This window comes from Carassius auratus, unplaced genomic scaffold (genome assembly GCF_003368295.1).
Source record: "Carassius auratus strain Wakin unplaced genomic scaffold, ASM336829v1 scaf_tig00217643, whole genome shotgun sequence".
NCBI lineage: Eukaryota > Metazoa > Chordata > Actinopteri > Cypriniformes > Cyprinidae > Carassius > Carassius auratus.
The window spans coordinates 1-18,373 of record NW_020529160.1 but is presented as its reverse complement, the minus strand read 5'-3'; the positions used below and the strand labels follow the sequence as shown (position 1 = coordinate 18,373).

The window sequence follows — 18,373 nt, the reverse complement described above, 5'->3', positions numbered from 1 at the left end:
CCTCTTTTATTCCATTTAACACCCAGTCTGGTAAATCAATTGCTCCCAACACATAATTACATTTGGATAACTAAAGAATTAACCACCACAACTTTCCCTCTTAGTCTTAATTCCCTTAGTCTCCAATACTGTAACACTTGCTTGATTTTGTTTAGCACCCCTGACCATGTTGCATCCCTTGCCTCTTTTGCATTCTCTCCTACGTTTACCCCTAAAATTTTTATAAAATCTTTCGTTATTCTGAATGGAATATCTAACCCTTCAACCCTTACTCCTCCTATACTCATTATTTCAGATTTATCCACATTTATTTTTGCACCTGATGCTTCCCCATATTTTTCTATCTGTTTTCTTATTTTATTTATACTCTCTATATCCCTAACTGTAAAAGTTGTATCATCTGCATATTGGTGTATTACACTCAATCCCCCCTTTGGTATTTGAATACCTTTTATTTCCTTATCTTTTTTTATAAGTGTCGCCAGTGGCTCAGCTGTTATTGAATATAATATTGCAGACAACGGACAACCTTGCCTTACTGACCTCTCTAAAGGGAAGGGGTCAGTTAACACCCCATTAACTTTAACACAACTTTTAGCATTTCCATATATTAATTTTATCCACTTTTGCATCCTCTCTCCAAACCCAAATCTCCCCATTGTCTGTTCTATAAAGCTATGTCCCACCCTGTCAAATGCCTTGTTTAAGTCTATAGATAAAACCAATCCCCCTTTCCCATCTTTCCCCATCCCTTCTACTATGTCCCTTATTGTGCAAATTGTATCTGTAATATCTCTACCCTTTATGCTATAGGCTTGGCTTAATGATACTATTGACCCTACTACCTCTTTTATCTTATTTGCCAGCACTTTTGTCAATATTTTATAATCTGTGTTTAGAAGACTTAATGGTCTGTAATTTCCTAGCTTATGTGGACTTCCTTTATTTTTATATAGTACTGTAATTATTCCTAACCCCATAGATTCTGGCATTTCCCCTCTCTCTTCCATACTCCTATAAACCTTCAACAATATTGGCGCTACAATCTCTTCAAAGGTCTTATAAAACTCATGCGTTAAGCCATCTGAGCCCGGGCTTTTGTTCTTTTTTGTCTGTTTTATTGCTTCTTTTATTTCTTCGATAATTATATCGCTTTCACATATATTTTTCTCGTTTTCACTTAACCTTTTACTCACAGTATTTAAAACTTCATCCACACACTCCTGTTTTACCCCTTCTTTCTTAAATAGCTTTTTATAAAATATTTCTACTTCTCTTATTATCCCCACATAATCAGTAATCTTCTCACCTTTTTCATTTTCCAGCTCTGTTATATGCTTTTTCCTCTGTTTTTTCTTTTCTAAGTTTAGAAAGAACTTCGTGCTTCTTTCTCCCTCTAACGCATACTGTGCTCTACTCCTTATTATTGCACCCTTACTTTTTTCTTTTTCATACTCTTCTATTTCTGCTTTTATTTGCATAAAGCGTTCTTTGTCTTGCTCAGGATTACCTTCTATTTTTTCTGCTTCCCTCTTCAGTTCATTTTGCATATCCTCAATTTTACTCCTCCTCATAAAATCCCTTTGTTTTGCATATCTAATACTTCTTTTTTTAATCGTCCCTTTCATTTTTTCCCACCACTCACATACATTTTCATCAAATAACGCATTTTGCATTTCATAATCTATACATTTTTTGATATTTTCTTTGTATGTTTCTTCTTTTAGCAAGTCTGCATTCAAACACCACATTCCTCCCCCCCTCTCCACCTCATTTACATCCATCTTAACCATCATCATAGCATGATCACTTATTCCCACAAACTTATATTTCACATTTTTTACATATTTCAACATTTCCCTTTTGGTTAAACATAAATCTATTCTGCTCTGTTTCAAAACACCCATCACCAATTGTCTTCTAGAGAAGTCTTTTTTGTAGGGATTTTCTTCCCTCCATACATCTACTATGTCCTCATTTTGCATCCATTCAGTTAGATATTTCCTGGATGCATCTGATTTAAAGTTTGCACTACTTGATGCATCCAGTCTCGTGCACCATACATTGAAATCCCCAACTACAATATAGTTGCCTTTACATAACGGCTTAATTTCTTTAAATATTTCTTTTCTTTCGTTTTCTATGTTAGGTGCATAAATATTTATCAGCCTGAAACATTCATTTTGAAACACAAATTCAGTCACTAACAGTCTCCCATTACCATCCTTGTATACTTGCTTCACATTATTCAATATATCTCCTTTTATAAGAGTTGCCACACCACAGGATTTTGCATTCCCATGATTCACAAAAATTTCCCCTTCCCACCTCTTCCTTATGTTGTCCATTATATCATCAGACCAATGTGTTTCTTGCAAACAGAATACTTCAGCTTTTAACAATCCCTTGACCTTCTCAAACTTATTTTCATCTCTTAATCCATTGCTATTCAAACAGGCAATGTTCATAAAGCCCCACATAGCAAGTATTGTCATTTTTAAAAAAATCATCCTCATTTTGTTAATTCCAGACACTTACTTTCTGCCGTATGCTCCTCTATTTCTTTCTTCTTTCTTTTCTTCTGCACCCTTTCCCCTTTACTTGTGTCCATGTCCTCGTCGTCAATTGTCACCAGACTTTCTTGCACCTCTCTCTTCCCTCCAGCGCTCTCCACCTGCAACTTTTCTTCTTGCCTTTTCACATTGTCACCCTCCTGACTCTTGCCATCAGCTTTCACTCCTTCCCCCTCTCTGTCTTCACACTCCAAGATGTTCCTTTCCATCTTTTTTCCAGGTTCCGCTTCCCTCTCTTTCTTTTTTTTCTCTCTCTCTCTCCATCTCCTCCCTGCAGCCTCCTCCTCTTGATCACTCACATCCACAATCGTTCTCCATTCCGTTGTTCTTTCTTCCCAACTCCATGCATCCCTTCTCTCTTCTTGTCCAGTCATTTCACCTACCTCTCCTTCGATCTCCGCCTCCTCATCCACCTCATACTGATCCGAATCCTCCCCATTGCTGTTTCTCTCACCTATCTCTGCTGGGGTTTCACACACGCATAATCCAGGTCGCATATTGCACATTTTGCAGTTCTCTTCCTTGCACTCTCTCGCGTAATGACCTTGCCTTTGACACTTAAAACAGCTGAAGCTTGGACAGTCTCTTACAATATGACCTGGCTGAATGCACAGGCGACAGACTTTCACTTGCCTATCATGTATTACCCTGAAGTGCTCCGTCCCTCCTAATGTCTCAAACTTCGTTGAATACGGCAGTGATTTTACCACCTCATTGAACTTTACCTTTAAAAATCTTGTTCCATCAGCGATATCCGTCCCCGGCCACATTCTCCTTCTCACACTTGAGGTTGCTTTAACTCCCCATTCAGACAGCTTTTTAAGTATCTCCTCATCCTGTATGTATGTTGGTAACCCAAGGAACGAGACCACCATCTCCATACAGTCCACCTCTTTCGCCATCACCCGACTATTCTTTATCTTAAGCCCATCCAACAATTTCTCCTTTCCTTTTTCCTCCTCCATTGTCAACTCGTATTCTTTTGGTGTTTTGAATCTACATCCGATCACCACTCCACATTCTTCTCTCACTTTCTTCAGTATCTCCATCATTGTTAGTCTATCTTCTCCTTCTATTTCCACCAACACTGTGAGCCTCTTTTCATAATGCCTTTTTCTTTGACCCAGCTCTCCGTCCATTTCTCTTGTGTTCCTTTTCTCCTGTCCTTTTGCATTCTCCATTTGTCACACCGTGTTGTAGCCTTCTCAGTGTAGAAAGTATTTATCCCCAAACAGCAAAAGCTGTTTGGGGATTAAATGACTTTAAAACAGACCAGTTCACCTTTTTTTAAAAAGGTTGTTTTTAACTTCAAGGCTTCAGTTTCCAATTCTCAACTCTCCACACTTGTTGTTTGATATCCTCCTGCAAGCTGTACCACTTCCTGTTTCCACTAGGGCGTGCTCAGGGTGGTATGGCCGTAAGCGAAGACTGCTGCAAAGAGAGGGCTATTTAAAGACCAGCCCATCTAATCGTCAGTACATTATATAAGTAGGAAAGAAAACCCAAAAGCTTAAAGCAGCTGGTATTCCTAGGCAGTCTCTCATCCAAGTACTAACCAGACCTAAACCTTGTAAGATTCAGAGATCGGGCATTGACTCCTTTTTTTTTTTTTTTTTTTTTTTTGCAAGATTATTATATAAATCGTGAAATTTTCCAAAAAGTTTAAAGCACCTGGTATTCCCAGGCAGTCTCCCATCCATGTACTAACCAGGCCTAAACCTGCTAATATTCAGAGATCGGGCATTGACTCTATTTTTTGGCAAAATTATTATATACTAAGTGAAAAGTTTCCAAAAAGCTTACAGCACCTGGTATTCCTAGGCGGTCTCCCATCCAAGTACTAACCAGGCCCAAACCTGCTTAGCTTCCGAGAGCAGACGAGATCGGGCATAACCAGGTTGGTATGGCCGTAAGCGAAGACTGCTGCAAAGAGAGGGCTATTTAAAGACCAGCCCATCTAATCGTCAGTACATTATATAAGTAGGAAAGAAAACCCAAAAGCTTAAAGCACCTGGTATTCCTAGGCAGTCTCTCATCCAAGTACTAACCAGACCTAAGCCTGGTAAGATTCAGAGATCGGGCATTGACTCTTTTTTTTTTGCAAGATTATTATATAAATCGTGAAATTTTCCAAAAAGTTTAAAGCACCTGGTATTCCCAGGCAGTCTCCCATCCATGTACTAACCAGGCCCAAACCTGCTAATATTCAGAGATCGGGCATTGACTCTACTTTTTGGCAAAATTATTATATACTAAGTGAAAAGTTTCCAAAAAGCTTACAGCACCTGGTATTCCCAGGCGGTCTCCCATCCAAGTACTAACCAGGCCCAAACCTGCTTAGCTTCGGAGAGCAGACGAGACCGGGCATAGCCAGGTTGGTATGGCTGTAAGCGAAGACTGCTGCAAAGAGAGGGCTATTTAAAGAGCAGCCCATCTAATCGCCAGTATATTATATAAGTAGGAAAGAAAACCCAAAAGCTTAAAGCACCTGGTATTCCTAGGCAGTCTCTCATCCAAGTACAAACCAGACCTAAACCTGGTAAGATTCAGAGATCGGGCATTGACTCTTTTTTTTTTTTTTTTGCAAGATTATTATATAAATCGTGAAATTTTCCAAAAAGTTTAAAGCACCTGGTATTCCCAGGCAGTCTCCCATCCATGTACTAACCAGGCCCAAACCTGCAAATATTCAGAGATCGGGCATTGACTTTTTTTTTTTTTTTTTTGGCAAGATTATTATATAAATCGTGAAATTTTCCAAAAAGTTTAAAGCACCTGGTATTCCCAGGCAGTCTCCCATCCATGTACTTACCAGGCCGAAACCTGCTAATATTCAGAGATCGGGCATTGACTCTATTTTTTGTCAAAATTATTATATACTAAGTGAAAAGTTTCCAAAAAGCTTACAGCACCTGGTATTCCCAGGCGGTCTCCCATCCAAGTACTAACCAGGCCCAAACCTGCTTAGCTTCCGAGAGCAGACGAGATCGGGCATAGCCAGGTTGGTATGGCCGTAAGCGAAGACTGCTGCAAAGAGAGGGCTATTTAAAGAGCAGCCCATCTAATCGCCAGTATATTATATAAGTAGGAAAGAAAACCCAAAAGCTTAAAGCACCTGGTATTCCTAGGCAGTCTCTCATCCAAGTACTAACCAGACCTAAACCTGGTAAGATTCAGAGATCGGGCATTGACTCTTTTTTTTTTTTTTTTTGCAAGATTATTATATGAATCGTGAAATTTTCCAAAAAGTTTAAAGCACCTGGTATTCCCAGGCAGTCTCCCATCCATGTACTAACCAGGCCCAAACCTGCTAATATTCAGAGATCGGGCATTGACTTTTTTTTTTTTTTTTGGCAAGATTATTATATAAATCGTGAAATTTTCCAAAAAGTTTAAAGCACCTGGTATTCCCAGGCAGTCTCCCATCCATGTACTTACCAGGCCCAAACCTGCTAATATTCAGAGATCGGGCATTGACTCTATTTTTTTGTCAAAATTATTATATACTAAGTGAAAAGTTTCCAAAAAGCTTACAGCACCTGGTATTCCCAGGCGGTCTCCCATCCAAGTACTAACCAGGCCCAAACCTGCTTAGCTTCCGAGAGCAGACGAGATCGGGCATAGCCAGGTTGGTATGGCCGTAAGCGAAGACTGCTGCAAAGAGAGGGCTATTTAAAGACCAGCCCATCTAATCGTCAGTACATTATATAAGTAGGAAAGAAAACCCAAAAGCTTAAAGCACCTGGTATTCCTAGGCAGTCTCTCATCCAAGTACTAACCAGACCTAAACCTGCTAAGATTCAGAGATCGGGCATTGACTCTTTTTTTTTTTTTTTTTGCAAGATTATTATATAAATCGTGAAATTTTCCAAAAAGTTTAAAGCACCTGGTATTCCCAGGCAGTCTCCCATCCATGTACTAACCAGGCCCAAACCTGCTAATATTCAGAGATCGGGCATTGACTTTTTTTTTTTTTTTTTTGGCAAGATTATTATATAAATCGTGAAATTTTCCAAAAAGTTTAAAGCACCTGGTATTCCCAGGCAGTCTCCCATCCATGTACTTACCATGCCCAAACCTGCTAATATTCAGAGATCGGGCATTGACTCTATTTTTTGTCAAAATTATTATATACTAAGTGAAAAGTTTCCAAAAAGCTTACAGCACCTGGTATTCCCAGGCGGTCTCCCATCCAAGTACTAACCAGGCCCAAACCTGCTTAGCTTCCGAGAGCAGACGAGATCGGGCATAGCCAGGTTGGTATGGCTGTAAGCGAAAAATGCTGCAAAGAGAGGGCTATTTAAAGAGCGGCCCATCTAATCGCCAGTATATTATATAAGTAGGAAAGAAAACCCAAAAGCTTAAAGCACCTGGTATTTTTTTTTTTTTTGTGGTTTTTTTTTTTTTGCAAGATTATTATATAAATCGTGAAATTTTCCAAAAAGTTTAAAGCACCTGGTATTCCCAGGCAGTCTCCCATCCATGTACTAACCAGGCCCAAACCTGCTAATATTCAGAGATCGAGCATTGACTCTATTTTTTGGCAAAATTATTATATACTAAGTGAAAAGTTTCCAAAAAGCTTACAGCACCTGGTATTCCCAGGCGGTCTCCCATCCAAGTACTAACCAGGCCCAAACCTGCTTAGCTTCCGAGAGCAGACGAGATCGGGCATAGCCAGGTTGGTATGGCAGTAAGCGAAGACTGCTGCAAAGAGAGGGCTATTTAAAGACCAGCCCATCTAATCGTCAGTACATTATATAAGTAGGAAAGAAAACCCAAAAGCTTAAAGCACCTGGTATTCCTAGGCAGTCTCTCATCCAAGTACTAACCAGACCTAAACCTTGTAAGATTCAGAGATCGGGCATTGACTCCTTTTTTTTTTTTTTTTTTTTTTTTGCAAGATTATTATATAAATCGTGAAATTTTCCAAAAAGTTTAAAGCACCTGGTATTCCCAGGCAGTCTCCCATCCATGTACTAACCAGGCCTAAACCTGCTAATATTCAGAGATCGGGCATTGACTCTATTTTTTGGCAAAATTATTATATACTAAGTGAAAAGTTTCCAAAAAGCTTACAGCACCTGGTATTCCTAGGCGGTCTCCCATCCAAGTACTAACCAGGCCCAAACCTGCTTAGCTTCCGAGAGCAGACGAGATCGGGCATAACCAGGTTGGTATGGCCGTAAGCGAAGACTGCTGCAAAGAGAGGGCTATTTAAAGACCAGCCCATCTAATCGTCAGTACATTATATAAGTAGGAAAGAAAACCCAAAAGCTTAAAGCACCTGGTATTCCTAGGCAGTCTCTCATCCAAGTACTAACCAGACCTAAGCCTGGTAAGATTCAGAGATCGGGCATTGACTCTTTTTTTTTTGCAAGATTATTATATAAATCGTGAAATTTTCCAAAAAGTTTAAAGCACCTGGTATTCCCAGGCAGTCTCCCATCCATGTACTAACCAGGCCCAAACCTGCTAATATTCAGAGATCGGGCATTGACTCTACTTTTTGGCAAAATTATTATATACTAAGTGAAAAGTTTCCAAAAAGCTTACAGCACCTGGTATTCCCAGGCGGTCTCCCATCCAAGTACTAACCAGGCCCAAACCTGCTTAGCTTCGGAGAGCAGACGAGACCGGGCATAGCCAGGTTGGTATGGCTGTAAGCGAAAAATGCTGCAAAGAGAGGGCTATTTAAAGAGCAGCCCATCTAATCGCCAGTATATTATATAAGTAGGAAAGAAAACCCAAAAGCTTAAAGCACCTGGTATTCCTAGGCAGTCTCTCATCCAAGTACAAACCAGACCTAAACCTGGTAAGATTCAGAGATCGGGCATTGACTCTTTTTTTTTTTTTTTTGCAAGATTATTATATAAATCGTGAAATTTTCCAAAAAGTTTAAAGCACCTGGTATTCCCAGGCAGTCTCCCATCCATGTACTAACCAGGCCCAAACCTGCAAATATTCAGAGATCGGGCATTGACTTTTTTTTTTTTTTTTGGCAAGATTATTATATAAATCTTGAAATTTTCCAAAAAGTTTAAAGCACCTGGTATTCCCAGGCAGTCTCCCATCCATGTACTTACCAGGCCGAAACCTGCTAATATTCAGAGATCGGGCATTGACTCTATTTTTTGTCAAAATTATTATATACTAAGTGAAAAGTTTCCAAAAAGCTTACAGCACCTGGTATTCCCAGGCGGTCTCCCATCCAAGTACTAACCAGGCCCAAACCTGCTTAACTTCCGAGAGCAGACGAGATCGGGCATAGCCAGGTTGTTATGGCCGTAAGCGAAGACTGCTGCAAAGAGAGGGCTATTTAAAGACCAGCCCATCTAATCGTCGGTACATTATATAAGTAGGAAAGAAAACCCAAAAGCTTAAAGCACCTGGTATTCCTAGGCAGTCTCTCATCCAAGTACTAACCAGACCTAAGCCTGGTAAGATTCAGAGATCAGGCATTGACTCTTTTTTTTTTTTTTTTTTTTTTTGCAAGATTATTATATAAATCGTGAAACTTTCCAAAAAGTTTAAAGCACCTGGTATTCCCAGGCAGTCTCCCATCCATGTACTAACCAGGCCCAAACCTGCTAATATTCAGAGATCGGGCATTGACTTTTTTTTTTTTTTTTCTGCAAGATTATTATATAAATCGTGAAATTTTCCAAAAAGTTTAAAGCACCTGGTATTCCCAGGCAGTATCCGATCCATGTACTAACCAGGCCCAAACCTGCTAATATTCAGAGACCGGGCATTGACTCTATTTTTTGGCAAAATTATTATATACTAAGTGAAAAGTTTCCAAAAAGCTTACAGCACCTGGTATTCTCAGGCGGTCTCCCATCCAAGTACTAACTAGGCCCAAACCTGCTTAGCTTCGGAGAGCAGACGAGATCGGGCATAGCCTTTTTTTTTTTTTTTTATTAAGAAATTTCAATCAATAAAATACAATAGATTAAACACAATCAATAGAAAATACATAACATTGACTTTACACATCTCTACATTACACATCTTCCCTTTACATAGATACTTTAAAAAACTCTTCCACTTTCTGGCATCTTCCACATTAAATCATTTAAAACACAACAAACCTTTGGGGTAAAAACATCATAAAAAGAGTCTAACATATTTACACCTTTAAAGTACACATACAGTCTTTCAATATATAATTCTGTTTTTCTTTTAAACACACTCCAAACATCCAACACAATTTTTTCCTTTTTAGCCACAGTTCTTCTGTCCCATAATGCACTTTTCATTAGCATTACACACAGATTGATGAAACTTTTGTTTTTACACTTTTTTTCCCAACCAAACATCACAACTCTGTTCCATTCCATCACATTTTCATCCCACTCCTCAGTCACATCTTTAATTAAACATTTACATTTCCATAAAAAGTCCTCCAGCTCTCTACACTGTAAAAACATATGTAAAATCCCCTCTTCTTCTTCCTGGCATACTTTACACAGAGCATTTTCTTCCATTCCTATTTTATTTAAAATAACATCAGTAAAAACCACTTTATGCCTTATAAAATACTCCAAACATTCCAATTTTGTTTCCACACATTTCCCTGTCATGTTTCTCCATATACACTCTTTTTTTAAATCTTTGAATTTCTGCACCCAGTATCCATTTACAATCGGCTCTTTAAAAACATCATCTCTAAAAGCACAATAAATCATTTTCACAGTACATTCCTTAAAATCATACAGTTTTTCCCCTAATTTCACATTAATACATTTCTCTTTTGGTTCTCCTTCCATCCTTTCTATTCTTTTAATCCACTCTTTAGGTATTGCATTTTTAATGATTTCATATTTATTTTTTATTTCTTGTTCACTGTAATCTTCTTTTGCCTCTTCCATTGCATCCACAATAAATTGTGTCGGTAAAAATCCTTCTTTAAATTCATATAAAACATCTCTCACTCTTGTTATCCCCACATCCAACCATTTCTTTAAAAAAAATTCTTTGTCTTGTTTTAAAATGTTTTTGTTTAAAAACAGAGGTTGATTTAAAATGTTTTCTCTCCCATGTGGATCATACTCTACTTTGTCTAAAAATTTTCCCCAGGCTCTAAACATTTCTCTATAAAACTCTGGTAATCTTTCTGTCATCCAATTCTTCGTTTTCATCCATAAAATTCCATCCCCCATGTTAAAATCCCCAAATTTGTTTAAAAAATACTCCATTGTCCTTTTCCATGCTGTTTTGTGACCCTCATCCAGATATTTTTTTACTATTTTAATTCTTAAGCTATGTTTTCTCTGTTCTACATCAATTAATCCCATCCCTCCTTTCCCTACTTCTCCTATTAACGTACTATATGCAATTCTTGACGGTTTACTATTCCATAAAAAATCTAAAAAACATTTTTTCAACCTTTTCTCCACCCACATTGGCATAGAAGTCACATATAAAACATACCACAACTTTGACACCATTAACACATTTAAAATTAAAACCTTCCCTTTTAAACTTAAAGTCCTCAATTTCCAAAAATTTAACCTTCTTTCAATTCCTCCTACTATTTCTTCCCACATTTTTTCTTTAACATTCCTTTCTTCTTTTCCCATTAGAACACCTAAAATCCTTATTTCTTTTGTTTCTTTAAAATGAAAATAATCTGTTAAAACATTTACTCCTCCAAATCTCACATATGTTGTTTTTTCTTCATTTATCTTACCTCCTGATCCCCTACAAAACATCTGTACTACTTCCATTACTTTATTAACACTCTCTATATCTTTAACTATTATTGTTGTATCATCTGCATATTGAAATATTTTTTCATTTCCCCCACTTCCTTCAATGTGTATCCCTCTTATGTCTTCATCTATTTTAATAGCTAATCCCAATGGTTCTGCAACTAAAGAATATAAAAGCGCTGATAATGGACATCCTTGTCTTATTGATCTAGTAATTTTAAAACATTCAGTTAAAAAACCATTACACTGTATTCTTGTTATTGCTCCCCTATATATAATTGTAATCCACTTGATAAAATTTTCCCCAAACCCGTACTTTCTTAAAATTCCAAATAAATATTCATGCTCCACTCTATCAAAAGCCTTTTCAAAATCCAAACTAATAACATATCCTTTTTTGTTTTTTCTTTCATATATCTTATCCTATCTATTATACTTAAAGTTGTGTCCGCTATATCTCTTCCTTTAACTCCATACACTTGATTTGTTTTAATTATGGTTGGCATTACCTCTTTCAATCTGTTAGCTAAAACTTTTGTTAAAATTTTCAGATCTGTATTCAGCATTGTAATTGGTCTATAATTTTTTAAGTCTACTTTATCTCCTTTTCTTTTATATATCAACTTTAATAATCCCATCCCCATTCTCTGATTCATTTCCTCTTTCTTAAAAATGTCTTCATACACTTCTTTTAAAATACTGGTTAAAAAATCTTTAAAAACGATATAAAATTCACTCCCCAAACCATCTATACCTGGACTTTTATTTTTGTTTAATTCACTTATTGCTCTTTTTATCTCTTCTTCTCTTATCTCTTCATCACACTCTTTTTTGTCTATTTCTCCTACTGTTGTTTCTATTTTATTCAGTAACTCAAATTTCTCTTCTTCCCTCAACCCCTCAGTACTAAACAGGTTTTCATAATATGCTTTTACTTCTTTTAATATTTCCTCATTTGTTTCCACCACTACACCATTTTCCCCTCTTATTTCTTTAATCATTCTAGCTTTCCCTCTTATTTTTTCTAGATCAAAGAAAAACTTTGTACATTTTTCTCCCTCCACAGTATATTTTATTTTTTGTATATCTTTCCCATTCTCATTTAATTCCTTTTCCAATTTTTCTCTTATTTCTCTCTCCTTCTTCCTCTTACATATCTGTATTAATTTGCAATATTTTATTGTGAATTTTTTAACTAAATATTTAACATTTTCCCACCATATCCTTTTATCTTCACTGTACATTTCATTCTCCTTTTCTTTTTCAATAATTTCTTTAATACTTAAAACATACGCCTCATTCTTCAAAACCTCTACATTTAAAACCCATACACCTGGCCCTCTTTTCACTGAACTCCAGTCTACTTGCATAAAAATTGGTTTATGGTCACTTAAGCTTGATTCTTCATATTTAATATTACCGATAAATCCTTCAATGTTCCTTGTACACAAAATAAAATCAATCCTCGTCTTACACATAAAATTCCCTACTAATTGCCTCCTTGAATATTCTTTCTTTTTTTCATTTCTTTCTCTCCATACATCAATCATATTATTTTCTTCCATTAATAATTTCAGTTCTTTTCTTCCTTTATCATTTTTAAAAAACCATTCCCTCACCAATTTCTAATTTACTGAAAACGGTATTAAAATCACCCATCATAATAACTTCTTTATGTTTTTTTAAAAAATCTCTTAATACATTAAAATATTCCTTCTTTTCATTCTCTACAGTTGGTGCATGAATATTAACTACAATAACTTTTTTCTCCTCGTACTCCATTTCAACCGCAATACATTTCCCATCTATGTCATTATATATTGTTTTACATGATACCCCACAGTTTTCTTTTATTAAAATTGCAACTCCTCTACCCAGCCTCCCATCACCATTGTTATAAAAAATCTCTCCACTCCACCTTTTCCTTATTTCAGTCATGTACTCTTCCCTCCAGTTAGTTTCTTGTAATAAAATCACATCCTCTCTTTTACACATTTGTTTCACCTTTTCAAATTTACCCATGTCCATCAGTCCCCTTGCATTAAAAGTAACACAACTTAAAACCATTAAAAGAAATAAAAATAAATACCTAAAAAACATTATTTATCTTCTCCCTCCAGCACTCTTAACACTTCATATCTGTTTACACTTTTTACTCGGCCCCTTGTCATTAACTTTTTTCTTACATTTTCCACATTTGGTTTTACCTTTAATGTTCTCCTTCTACTTTGTCCTCTCTCCCCTCTGTCTTTTCCCATGTTGTCCATCCTTGTTTCTTCTTCACTGCCCATTTCTTTGTTTTGATCATGCATTCCTTGTCCATCACTCTCCACATTATCCAAAAGATTTTTAAAACTGTCCGATAATTCCATTTCTGTCCATTGAGTATTCTGTTCTACTGTTTGTTCCTCATCCATAAAATTATTTTTTCCTTCTTCTTCTTTCTCTTGGTTGCCTGTTCCTCCTCCTGTTTCCTTCTGTGGTAATCCTTCATCCCCTTGTCCTTCATCAGTATCTCCTTCCTCTTCAGTGTTTCCTTCATGCACCTGTCCGTCCACCTGATGCTCCAGACCTCCTTCCTCTCCCTCCATCCAACACTCACACTTATTTAAAATTTGACACTCCGGGCATCTGACCGCGTTGCAGTCCCTTGCGAAATGTCCCCTTTCCTCGCACTTGTGACACTTAAATTCAGGGCATTCTTTAAGCAGGTGATCTGGGCTCATGCACAGCTTACAGGTCTTCACCTGGTGGCTGTGCATCACCCTAAAGTACTGCGGCCCTTCTGCTGTTTCCAGCTTTGTGCTGTAGGGCAATGATGCCACCTCCTTGGGGAATCGCACTTTTAAAAACCTTGTTCCATCCTCTATTTCAGTGCCCGGGTAGCATCTTCTTTTTAATTTTGATATGGGATTAACTCCCCATCCCTCCAATTTTCTAAAAATGTCTTTATCATCAAGGTAGACGGGCAGGTGCATGAAGGAAACAACATAATCTCTATTTTGCAGTTTCTTTATTTCACAGTTCACTCCTTTAATTAACAATCCCTCAGTCAGTTCATCACATGTTTCTTCTTTTTCCATTGTCAGTTCATATTCCTTTCCTTGTCTTGGCCTTAGTGCTAAGATTTTCCCATATCCACATTTGTCCGTCACCGCTTTAATAATATCCACAGCTCTCACCTCATTTACGTTCTCCACATTCACAATCACAGTTGCCTCTTTTAAGTATTTCCTTTCACCAAATTTATCTCTTGCATCTTGTTTTTTACCGTGTCCTGCTCGTTGTCGATACTCCAGTCCAGGGTCGTTTGCCATGCGTGTCTCTCCAGCCAGTCTAGTGTCGTTTGCCTTACGTGTCTCTCCAGCCAATCCAGTGTCGTTTGCCATACGTGTCTCTCCAGCCAGTCCAGTGTCGTTTGCCTTACGTGTCTCTCCAGCCAATCCAGTGTCCGTTTGCCATGCGTGTCTCTCCAGCCAGTCCAGTGTCGTTTGCCATGCGTGTTTCTCCAGCCAGTCCAGTGTCGTTTGCCAATAATCCATCCATTGTAAAAAAATACAAACAAAAATTAACCACCCTCCAGCCAGCAAGATGCTGCTGTTAGGTGGTTTAAAACTGAAAAACCACACAAAAATAAACTAAAAGTCCAAAAACAACTCACAAAACAAACACTAACAGAAAAATCAAAATGGAGGAGAGCCTTCCTCTCCAAACTGCAGCCAACACTTCCTGTAGCTCTCTAGCGCCCTCAGGTTGGTATGGCCGTAAGCGAAGACTGCTGCAAAGAGAGGGTTATTTAAAAGACCAGCCCATCTAATCGCCAGTACATTATATAAGTAGGAAAGAAAACCCAAAAGCTTAAAAGCACCTGGTATTCCTAGGCAGTCTCTCATCCAAGTACTATCCAGACCTAAGCCTGGTAAGATTCAGAGATCGGGCATTGACTCTTTTTTTTTTTTTTTTTTTTTTTGCAAGATTATTATATAAATCGTGAAATTTTCCAAAAAGTTTAAAGCACCTGGTATTCCCAGGCAGTCTCCCATCCATGTACTAACCAGGCCCAAACCTGCTAATATTCAGAGATCGGGCATTGCCTTTTTTTTTTTTTTTTTTGGCAAGATTATTATATAAATCTTGAAATTTTCCAAAAAGTTTAAAGCACCTGGTATTCCCAGGCAGTCTCCCATCCATGTACTTACCAGGCCCAAACCTGCTAATATTCAGAGATCGGGCATTGACTCTATTTTTTGTCAAAATTATTATATACTAAGTGAAAAGTTTCCAAAAAGCTTACAGCACCTGGTATTCCCAGGCGGTCTCCCATCCAAGTACTAACCAGGCCCAAACCTGCTTAGCTTCCGAGAGCAGACGAGATCGGGCATAGCCAGGTTGTTATGGCCGTAAGCGAAAGACTGCTGCAAAGAGAGGGCTATTTAAAGACCAGCCCATCTAATCGTCGGTACATTATATAAGTAGGAAGAAAACCCAAAAGCTTAAAGCACCTGGTATTCCTAGGCAGTCTCTCATCCAAGTACTAACCAGACCTAAGCCTGGTAAGATTCAGAGATCGGGCATTGACTCTTTTTTTTTTTTTTTTTTTTGCAAGATTATTATATAAATCGTGAAATTTTCCAAAAAGTTTAAAGCACCTGGTATTCCCAGGCAGTATCCGATCCATGTACTAACCAGGCCCAAACCTGCTAATATTCGAGAGCCGGGCATTGACTCTATTTTTTGGCAAAATTATTATATACTAAGTGAAAAGTTTCAAAAAGCTACAGCACCTGGTATTCTCAGGCGGTCTCCCATCCAAGTACTAACTAGGCCCCAAACCTGCTTAGCTTCGGAGAGCAGACGAGACCGGGCATAGCCAGTTGGTATGGCTGTAAACGAAAAATGCTGCAAAGAGAGGGCTATTTAAAGACCAGCCCATGCTAATCGCCAGTATATTATATAAGTAGGAAAGAAACCCAAAAGCTTAAAGCACCTGGTATTCTTTAGGCAGTCTCTCATCCAAGTACTAAACCAGACCTAAAACCTGCTAAGATTCAGAGATCGGGCATTGACTCTTTTTTTTTTTTTTTTTTGCAAGATTATTATATAAATCGTGAAATTTTCCAAAAAGTTAAAGCACCTGGTCATTCCCAGGCAGTCTCCCATCCATGTACTAACCAGGCCCAAACCTGCTAATATTCAGAGATCGGGCATTGACTTTTTTTTTTTTTTTTTTGGCAAGATTATTATATAAATCGTCGAAATTTTCCAAAAGTTTAAAGCACCTGGTATTCCCAGGCAGTCTCCCATCCATGTACTTACCAGGCCCAAACCTGCTAATATCAGAGATCGGGCATTGACTCTATTTTTTGTCAAATTATTATATACTAAGTGAAAAGTTTCCAAAAAAGCTTTACAGCACCTGGTTATTTCCCAGGCGGTCTCCCATCCAAGTACTAACCAGGCCTAAAACCTGCTTAGCTTCCGAGAGCAGACGAGATCAGGCATAGCCAGGTTGGTATGGCCGTAAGCGAAGACTGCTTGCAAAGAGAGGGCTATTTAAAGACCAGCCCATCTAATCGTCAGTACATTATTATAAGTAGGAAAGAAACCCAAAAGCTTAAAGCACCTGGTATTCCTAGGCAGTCTCTTCATCCAAGTACTAACCAGACCTAAGCCTGGTAAAGATTCAGGAGATCGGGCATTGACTCTTTTTTTTTTTTTTTTTTTTTTGCAAGATTATTATATAAATCGTGAAATTTTCCAAAAAGTTTAAAGCACCTGTATTCCCAGGCAGTCTCCCATCCATGTACTAACCAGGCCCAAACCTGCTAATATTCAGAGATCGTGGCATGACTCTATTTTTTGGCAAAATTATTTATATACTAAGTGAAAGTTTCCAAAAAGCTTACAGCACCTGGTATTCCCAGGCGGTCTCCCCATCCAAGTACTAACCAGGCCCAAACCTGCTAGCTCCCGAGAGCAACGAGATCGGGCATAACCAGGTTGGTATGCCGTAAGCGAAGACATGCTGCAAAGAGAGGGCTATTTAAAGACCAGCCCATCTAATCGTCAGTACATTATATAAGTAGGAAAGAAAACCCAAAAGCTTAAAGCACTGGTATTCCTAGGCAGTCTCTCATCCAAGTACTAAACCAGACTCTTAAACCTGCTAAGCATCTCAGAAGATCGGGGCATTGACTCTTTTTTTTTTTGCAAGATTATTATATAAGATCGTGAAACTTTCCAAAAGTTTAAAGCACCTGGGTTGATGTCAGCAGGCTCCCAGTCTCACCATGGTTACTAACCACGCCCAATCCTTGCTAATATTCAGATGATCAGGCATTGACTTTTTTTTTTTTTTTTTCTGGCAAAGACCTATTATATTTAAATCGGCTGAAATTTTTCCAAAAAGTTTTGTTAAGCACCTGGTATTCCCAGGCAGTCTCCCATCCATGTACTAACCAGGCCCAAACCTGCTAATATTCAGAGATCGGGCATTGACTCTATTTTTGGCAAAATTATTATTATACTAAGTGAAAAGTTTCCAAAAAGCTTACAGCACCTGGTATTCCCAGGCGGTCTCCCATCCAAGTACTAACCAGGCCCAAACCTGCTTAGCTTCGAGAGCAGACGAGATCGGGCATAGCCAGGTTTGGTATGGCCGTAAGCGAAAACTGCTGCAAAGAGAGGGCTATTTAAAGAGCGGCCCATCTAATCGCAGTACATTTATAAGTAGAAAGAAAACCCAAACAGCTTAAAGCACCTGGTATTCCTAGGCAGTCTCTCATCCAAGTACTAACCAGACCTAAGCCTGTAAGATTCAGAGATCGGGCATTGACTCTTTTTTTTTTTTGCAAGATTATTATATAAATCGTGAAATTTTCCAAAAAGTTTTAAAGCACCTGGTATTCCCAGGCAGTCTCCCATCCATGTACTAACCAGGCCCAAAACCTGCTAATATTCAGAGATCGGCATTGACTCTATTTTTTGGCAAAATTATTATATACTAAGTGAAAAGTTTCCAAAAAGCTTACAGCACCTGGTATTCCCAGGCGTCTCCCATCCAAGTACTAACCAGGCCCAAAC

The 18,373-nt window shown here is 38.1% G+C and overlaps 10 non-coding genes and 4 pseudogenes across 10 annotated transcripts; all 14 read right to left on the bottom strand.

Moving 5' to 3' along the window:
• Positions 1-4,369: 4,369 nt before the first annotated feature.
• On the bottom strand, positions 4,370-4,488 carry LOC113101807 (5S ribosomal RNA). The gene has a single exon (XR_003290424.1). It is a non-coding gene; the product is annotated as a 5S ribosomal RNA (ribosomal RNA).
• Positions 4,489-4,846: 358 nt separating this feature from the next.
• On the bottom strand, positions 4,847-4,965 carry LOC113101812 (5S ribosomal RNA). Its single transcript, XR_003290429.1, has one exon. It is a non-coding gene; the product is annotated as a 5S ribosomal RNA (ribosomal RNA).
• Positions 4,966-5,473: 508 nt separating this feature from the next.
• Positions 5,474-5,592, bottom strand: LOC113101815 (5S ribosomal RNA). Its single transcript, XR_003290430.1, has one exon. It is a non-coding gene; the product is annotated as a 5S ribosomal RNA (ribosomal RNA).
• A 508-nt stretch (positions 5,593-6,100) lies between these two features.
• On the bottom strand, positions 6,101-6,219 carry LOC113101803 (5S ribosomal RNA). The gene has a single exon (XR_003290421.1). It is a non-coding gene; the product is annotated as a 5S ribosomal RNA (ribosomal RNA).
• Positions 6,220-6,728: 509 nt separating this feature from the next.
• LOC113101825 (5S ribosomal RNA) lies at positions 6,729-6,847 on the bottom strand. The gene has a single exon (XR_003290434.1). It is a non-coding gene; the product is annotated as a 5S ribosomal RNA (ribosomal RNA).
• A 306-nt stretch (positions 6,848-7,153) lies between these two features.
• Positions 7,154-7,272, bottom strand: LOC113101808 (5S ribosomal RNA). The gene has a single exon (XR_003290425.1). It is a non-coding gene; the product is annotated as a 5S ribosomal RNA (ribosomal RNA).
• A 373-nt stretch (positions 7,273-7,645) lies between these two features.
• Positions 7,646-7,764, bottom strand: LOC113101806 (5S ribosomal RNA). The gene has a single exon (XR_003290423.1). It is a non-coding gene; the product is annotated as a 5S ribosomal RNA (ribosomal RNA).
• A 358-nt stretch (positions 7,765-8,122) lies between these two features.
• Positions 8,123-8,241, bottom strand: LOC113101811 (5S ribosomal RNA). The gene has a single exon (XR_003290428.1). It is a non-coding gene; the product is annotated as a 5S ribosomal RNA (ribosomal RNA).
• Positions 8,242-8,747: 506 nt separating this feature from the next.
• LOC113101809 (5S ribosomal RNA) lies at positions 8,748-8,866 on the bottom strand. Its single transcript, XR_003290426.1, has one exon. It is a non-coding gene; the product is annotated as a 5S ribosomal RNA (ribosomal RNA).
• A 6,711-nt stretch (positions 8,867-15,577) lies between these two features.
• On the bottom strand, positions 15,578-15,696 carry LOC113101810 (5S ribosomal RNA). The gene has a single exon (XR_003290427.1). It is a non-coding gene; the product is annotated as a 5S ribosomal RNA (ribosomal RNA).
• A 366-nt stretch (positions 15,697-16,062) lies between these two features.
• Positions 16,063-16,181, bottom strand: LOC113101821 (uncharacterized; annotated as a pseudogene).
• Positions 16,182-16,694: 513 nt separating this feature from the next.
• Positions 16,695-16,816, bottom strand: LOC113101819 (uncharacterized; annotated as a pseudogene).
• A 373-nt stretch (positions 16,817-17,189) lies between these two features.
• On the bottom strand, positions 17,190-17,306 carry LOC113101822 (uncharacterized; annotated as a pseudogene).
• Positions 17,307-17,837: 531 nt separating this feature from the next.
• LOC113101816 (uncharacterized) lies at positions 17,838-17,956 on the bottom strand (annotated as a pseudogene).
• Positions 17,957-18,373: the final 417 nt, after the last annotated feature.